Source organism: Rhinopithecus bieti, unplaced genomic scaffold (assembly GCF_001698545.2).
Source record: "Rhinopithecus bieti isolate Rb0 unplaced genomic scaffold, ASM169854v2 scaffold_22040, whole genome shotgun sequence".
Lineage (NCBI taxonomy): Eukaryota > Metazoa > Chordata > Mammalia > Primates > Cercopithecidae > Rhinopithecus > Rhinopithecus bieti.
In genome coordinates this window covers 567,472-575,087 of record NW_016811527.1, presented here as the reverse complement: position 1 = coordinate 575,087, position 7,616 = coordinate 567,472, and positions in this window count along the sequence as shown.

The window sequence follows — 7,616 nt, the reverse complement described above, 5'->3', positions numbered from 1 at the left end:
AAAAAAAAAAAAAAAAAAAAAAAAAACTCTTAATGAACTAGAAACTAAAGGAAAATTCCTTAACTTGATAAAGAATATCTGTCAAGAAAATAGAAAATTCAAACATTAAAATAATATTAATCTCATAGTTAATTGTGAGAAACTAGAAGTTTTTGCACTAAGACCAGAAAAAAGGCAAGAATGCCCTCTCTCACCACTCCTTTTCAACATTATACTTAAAGAAATAGCTAATGCAATGCAAGAAAAATAAACAAAAGCCATATATTGGGAATGAAGAAATAAAGCTGCCTTCATTCATAGATGACATGATCATCTATGTAGAATATAAAATAATCAATAAAAAACTCCAAAAATTATAAAATGATTGTAGTGAGATTGCAAGATGCAAAGTCTATCACTGTCTTACACGACATCACTCTTTCTTATGTACTAGCAATGAACAATTGAAATTTACAGGTAGAAGCACAATACCCTTTATATTAGCTCTCCAAAGATGAAATCTTTAGGTATAAATCTAATAAGCCAAAAGGCTCTTGCAGTTGATAAATGATTTCAGTAACGTTTCAGAATACAAAGTAGATATACATAAATGTTCATGCTGAGAACAAAATTAAGAACATAATCCATGTATGATATTAACAAAACACTAAAATACCTAGGAATACATCTAACCAAGGTGGTGAAAGATCTCTACAGGTACCACAAAACACTACTAAAGGACATCATAGATAATAGAAACAAATGGAAAAACATTTCATGCTCATGGATTGGAAGAATCAATACTGCTAAAATGGTCGTATCTCCCAAAGCAATCTGTAGAATCAGAACTTTTTTTTAATCAAACTACCCATATCACTTTTCACAGAATTAGAAAAAAAAAAAAAAGATAGTAAAATTTATATCAAAGAGCAAAATAGCCAGAATAGTTAAAGCAGTCCTAAGAAAAAAACAGAAAAATTGAAGCATCACATTACCCAACTTCAAACTCCACTAGAAGGATACAGTAGCAAAAAACACCATGGTATTTGTGGTACATAAACAGATCCATAGACCAATGAAACAGAATAGAGAACCCCTAAATAAAGCTACACACCTATGGCCATCTGATTTTTGACAAAGTCAACAAAAATAGGGAATGGAGAAATGACTACCTGTTCAATAAATGAGGCTGACACAGCAGCTAGGCACATGGAGAATGAAAATGGACCCCTACTTTTCATTACATATAAAAATCAACTCAAGATGGATTGAAGACCTAAATGTAAGACTCCAAACTATAAAAATCCTAGAAGAAAACCTAGGAAAGATAATTATAGACATTGGCCATGGGAAAGCATACACGACTAAGGCCTCAAAAGCAATTCCAAGGAAAACAAAAATTGACAAATAGGACCTAGTTAAACCAGAGATCTTCCTCACAGCAACAAAAACTATCAAAAGATAAAACATACAGCCTACAATATAGGAGTACATATTTGCAAACTAGGCCTCCAGAAGAGATTTAATATAGAGAATATATGAGGAAATTAAATAATTGAACAGGTAAAAAAAACAAATAACTCAATTAAATAATGGGAAAGAGACATGAACAAACACTTCTTAAAAGAATGCATGCACACTGCCAACAAATATATCAATAAGTGCTCCACATCTCTATTCATCAGAGAAATGCAAATAGAAACCACAATGAGATACTAAATGGCTATATTAAATGTCAAAAAGTAACAGATGCTGGTGAGGCTGTGGAGAAAAGGGGACACTTACATGCTATTGGTGGGAATGAAAATTAGTTCAGCCACTGAGGGAAGAAATTTGGAGACTGTTCAAAACACTTAGTATTACTATTTGACTCAGCAATCCATTACCAGGTATATACCCCCCAATATATCTCATATATATATAATATATATCATACGGAAAGATTGTCTTTTTCTTCTTAAATTGTTGAATATTTTGTTTTATGGGTGGCCAACCATAGACCCATTAATGGGTCAATAGTTGAATTTATGGATTAAGGATTTATTATCATAGATTTATAATTTATAATTTATTATTATGTATTCATCCAGATTTTAGCAATAATGAGCAATGCTGATATAATTATTCATACACAAGTTTTTGCATGAACATTACTTACTTCTCTAGGATTAATGTCCACAACGTGCACTGACACGTTCATCACAGCACTATTCTCAAGAGTAAAGACAAAGAATTGGCCAGGTGCGGTGGTTCACACCTGTAATCCCAGCATTTTAGGAGGCCGATGCAAGCAGATCACCTGAGATCAGGAGTTCAAGACCAGCCTGGCCAACATGGCAAAACCCTGTCTCTACTAAAAATACAAAAAAGTAGCTAGGCATGGTGGCACACATCTGTAATCCCAGCTACTCAGGAGGCTGAGGAAGGAAAATTGCTTAAACCCAGGAGGCAGAGGTTTCAGGGAATGGAGATCTCACCACTGTATTCCAGCCTGGGTGACAGAATGAGACTGTGTTTCAAAAAATACATACATACATACATACATACATACATACATACATACATACAGTGAATCAACCTAGATGCCCATCAGTGATGGACTGGATAAAGTAAATTTGGTATGTATACACCACGGACTAATATGCAGACATGAAAAAGAACAAGCTCATGTTCTTTTGCAGCACCATGGATGCACCTGGATGACATAGTCCTAAACAATTTAACACAGAAAACTAAGTACAAATTAACATAGAAAACAAAACATTACATGTTCTGACTTATAAGTGGGAGTTAAACACTGGGTACTCCTGAACATAAAGATAGCAGCAACAGAAACTGAACACTACTAGAACAAGAAGGGAGGAAGGGAGACAAGGGTAGAAAAACTATCTATTTGGGTGCAGTGCTCAGTTCTTGGGTGACAGGATCATTCATATCCTAAACCTGTAATGCAATATACATAGGTAACAAACCTGCACATATAGTGCCTGAGTCTAAAATAAAAGTTGAAGAAAATACAAAACAAATAAATAAATAAAATAAATAAACAGATTCCTCCAAAAGTTAAATTAAACTTTTTAACATAGAAATAATTAGAAATTCACATGCAATTTTAAAATAAAAAAAATAAAATAAAATAAATTGTCATATACCCATTACTTAGTTTTCTCCAGTGGTTACATCTTGAAATGTGTAATACAACATCATAAAACAAGATAGTGACATTGATACTGTCAAGAACTGAGCCATCACAACAGGATCCCTCATGATGTCTTTTTATAGTAACACCTATTTCTCCACTCTAAAATGCTGGAAACCACTGATCTGTTCTTTATTTATGTAATTTTGACATTTCAACTTGTGAATGGATTTATGTAGTATGCAACTTGTCGGAATTAACTTTTATGATTCTGCATAATTCCCCAAGATTCATCCAGGTTTTTTCCTATATGCAAATGAATGCTTTTTGCTTGGGCAAGTTTCATTTTAAAGCAAACCAAGGCTAACTCATATTGTTAACTGGAGACTCATTATGTAAAGAACTCTATCATTTAGCTATACTGGTTTGCACTATTAAAAATCACTAAACTATCCAGTGACAGTGACAATGTGTTTTCTTCTTGCTTTAGGCACTGCCATTCACATCGCTAGGTTAAACATAAAAGAAGTTAACATTGTTTAACAAATACTCTGGGCCGGGTGCAGAGGCTCACGCCTGTAATCCCAGCACTTTGGGAGGCAAAGGTGAGCAGATCACCTGAGGTCAGGAAATCAAGGCCAGCTTGACCAATATGATGAAACCTCGTCTCTACTAAAAATACAAAATTTAGCCAGGTGTGATGGTGCAATCCTGTAATCCCAGCTACTTAGGAGGCTGTGGCAGGAGAATTACTTGAACCCGGCAGGTGGAGGTTGCAGTGAGCTGAGATCGCTCCACTTCACTTCAGCCTGGGCAACAAGAGCAAAACTCCTTCTCAAAACAAAAACCAAATACGCTCAGCACATTAAATGGACTGTGAATATTATTATAATGTACTGGTTTACAATCAGACGAAAAGATAATGTATACACTTAGAAAATATTTATTGAATAACCTAGTTCTATATGTATAAAATAAACATATTTAGTATTACAGACTAAATGATGCAATAATTACATTATTTTTATTAAAAGTGTGTAAAATTGGTCTTTGGTGAAGTTTTATTCAACAAATTATTTAAAAGTAGGAATACCTATAGAAATATTTCTCACCTGTCTGAAGTCCAGCATATATTGCTCTGCAGGGTAAAGAAGGAATAATGACTCTCCTTCCAGGTCATTTGATGAGGTGGAAGTAAATTTACCTCTGAGTAGTTTGTGGAGAACTTTCTATTCCAATGCACACACAAAAAAATGCAATGTTTTGTGTTCACATACCTACATATTTTCTAATTTACTTATCTCTATTATGAACATTCTAGGCCTAAATGCAATGTTGCATATTTTATCTACTTTGTATTGCTTTCTTGCTATAAAATTAGAAATTCTAATCACCAAATGGATGCAAAAAGCTATTTAAAAATTATAGAAATGTAGCAGGTAGAGCTCTACGGATTTTGTTTTCCTTGTTGAATATAACAATGCAGTAGGTAAGCTAGTAAATCAGAATGAAAATAAAGAAATATATTAAAGGAAATTTACCAAAAATCAACAGGAAAGTTTTACTAAATAACAAAATTCTGAAGCAATTTTCATCAAAATTCCAGTAAAATAAACATTTCTACTATAACAAATATTACTAGCTGTGATTGAAGAAAGCTAAAGCTACTGTAATAAGAGATTATAGTTAGCATACTTATGTTAACACCCAAATCATCAGGATTTATGAATGACATAATTGTATGTGACAAAAACAGGAATACTTTGTACAATTACTACAGTTACCAACATAACTTATTAAGATGGAGGGATAAAAGTATTATAATTTGTTGGTTCCAAAGAAAATGAAAAGTTATTCTCTGGAAAATTGTGACAAAACCTATGAAAGGTGTTGGAATATACACTGTCAGAATTTATACTTGTTATATAAAATAAATAATATATTATTAAAGATGCATAGCATGATGACATAAGGGAGAAGTATACAATATTTACTTAAAAATTTTGTTACAACATGATGTTTCGAGATTAATTTTTTGGAGCGTTAGTATTTTGAATGTTAACACAAAATAATATAACAATCAATATAAATTCATTTATGTTTATCTGGCAAACTATTGAATAACCATGATGAATATTTCTATTTTATGGAAATAGAAGTGTATTCTATTATATGGGTTAAACATATGCTTATTTAAAAAACACCAATTACTCTTGTGTCTCAAAATAAATAACAAGAAAGCTGGACCATGCACAGATTTTGACATGTCAATATAAGTGAAATCAAAATAATATGGGAAAATACGGCAAAATAGCAACCAGATAGTGCACATTCCTAAGGGGCTTTGAGCTTCTATATATTAGTAGTTAAAGTATTCAAAAAATGTAAAAAAAATCAAAATATATGAAGACCAAAAATATAGTATCTACTTTGATAATAATTAGAATTTCAAGTTAAATTATCATGATATATCACTATTGTCTATTAGATGGCAAAATATTCACAAAGAAAAATAATTTCCACTAGTAGGTACAAGGCAGATCATTCTAATGTGCATAAAGATTGGCCAATTTCTTCACGCCTGTAATTCCAGCACTTTGGGAGGCCGAGGCGGGTGGATCAGGAGGTCAGGAGATCAAGACCATCCTGGCTAACATGGTGAAACCCCGTCTCTACTAAAATTACGAAAAAAAAAATTTAGCCAGGCATGGTGGCGGTCGCCTGTAGTCTTAGCTACTCAGGAGGCTGAGGCAGGAGAATGGTGTGAGCCCGGGAGGCAGAGCTTGTAGTGAGAGGAAATCACGCCACTGCACTGCAGTCTGGGCGAATGAGCAAGACTCGGTCTCAGAAAAACAAAACAAAACAAGATTGGCCAATTTCTTCAATATTTTAGGAGGGAAATATGAAATAATATATTCAAATTGCAAAATAAATTTACCTTTTAACATTTCATTTTAAGCACCATGTTGCTGTAAAAGCACTTGCAGTAAAAAGATTTGTCATATAAGCACTGTATAGAAACATGTTTACAAGCTTGTTATTTTGTCAGCAAAAACAGGAGACCTGAAGTCTCAATAATAGAGAAGACTTTGGTAAACAGCGTGGTATTTGTAACACGCTAATCTGGAGCTCTTAATAAAATCTGGCCTAGAAAGAATTTAAGAATGTATTCTTAAGTGAAAATAACAACAACTACAACAAACCAGAATAATTGTGTAGTATATTCTCATTTTTAAAATATCAAGCTGTTTGATAACATCACTCACCAAAATATAGCTATCATATTTACCTTCTAGATTAGTGTGCAAACAGAGCAAAGATAAAAAATTAAGTGAAAAATTTAAAGGCCTCTATCATTAATACTCTTAGGAAATATATAAATTATGTAAGTATTCTTATTAATACAACTTAATTTAACACAATCTCATAATGGAAAGATTAACTGAATATGGCCTTATATTATGAGAGAAAGGATTTCTCACATACTAAACTAGATGTTTCCATCTCCTTATGTTTTCATTTTCCCCCAATTTATTGAGATGTAATTAACAAATTGAAATTGTATATGTTTATGATGTAGTCTATGATATTTTGATATATGTATATGTTCTAAGGTGATGACCACAATCAAGCTGATTAATACGTCCGTCTCTCACATAATTGCCATTTTGCATGTGTGTGGTGAAAACATTTAAGATTTTTACTTTCTTAGCAAAGTACGAGCATGCAATTTAGTCAGCAAGCTGTACATTAGATCTTTAGAACTATTCATTCTGCCTAACTGAAACTTTGTATCTTTTGACCAACATCTCCCTATTTCCACTGCACCCCAGACCCTGGCAATGATCATTCAACTCTGCTTCTGTAAGACAGACTTTTTAAGATGATTTCACACACAATGGGATTATGCAGTGTTTGGTATCTGTGCCCGACTTATTTCACTTAGCATACTGTCCTCCAGTCATCCAATTTGTAACAAATCACAGAATTTCCTTCTTTTTTAAGGTTAAATAGTATTCCATCTAACCTATTTTAAGGTTAAAAAGTATTCCATGAAATAGTCCATTAAATATGTGTGATATACAAACACATATACATTTTCTTTTATTTTTTCCTTTTTTTCTTTTGAGACAGAGTCTTGCTCTGTTGCCCAGGCTGGCATGCAGTGGCGCCATCTCAGCTCACTGCAACCTCCTCCTCCTGGATTCAAGCGATTCTTCTGCCTAACCTCCCGAATAACTGGGATTACAGGTGCCCGCTCCACTCCTGGCTTTTTTTTTTTTTTTTTTTTTTTTTTTTTTTTTTTTTCAGACAGCATCTCACTGTGTCACCCAGGCTGGAATGCAGTGGTGCAATCTCAGCTCAGTGCATGCTCCGCCTCCTGGGTTTACACCATTCTCCTGCCCCAGACTTCTGAGTAGCTGGGACTATAGGCACCCGCCACCATGCCTGGCTATTTTTTTTTTTTTTTAAATGTATTTTTTGGAGAGACGGGGTT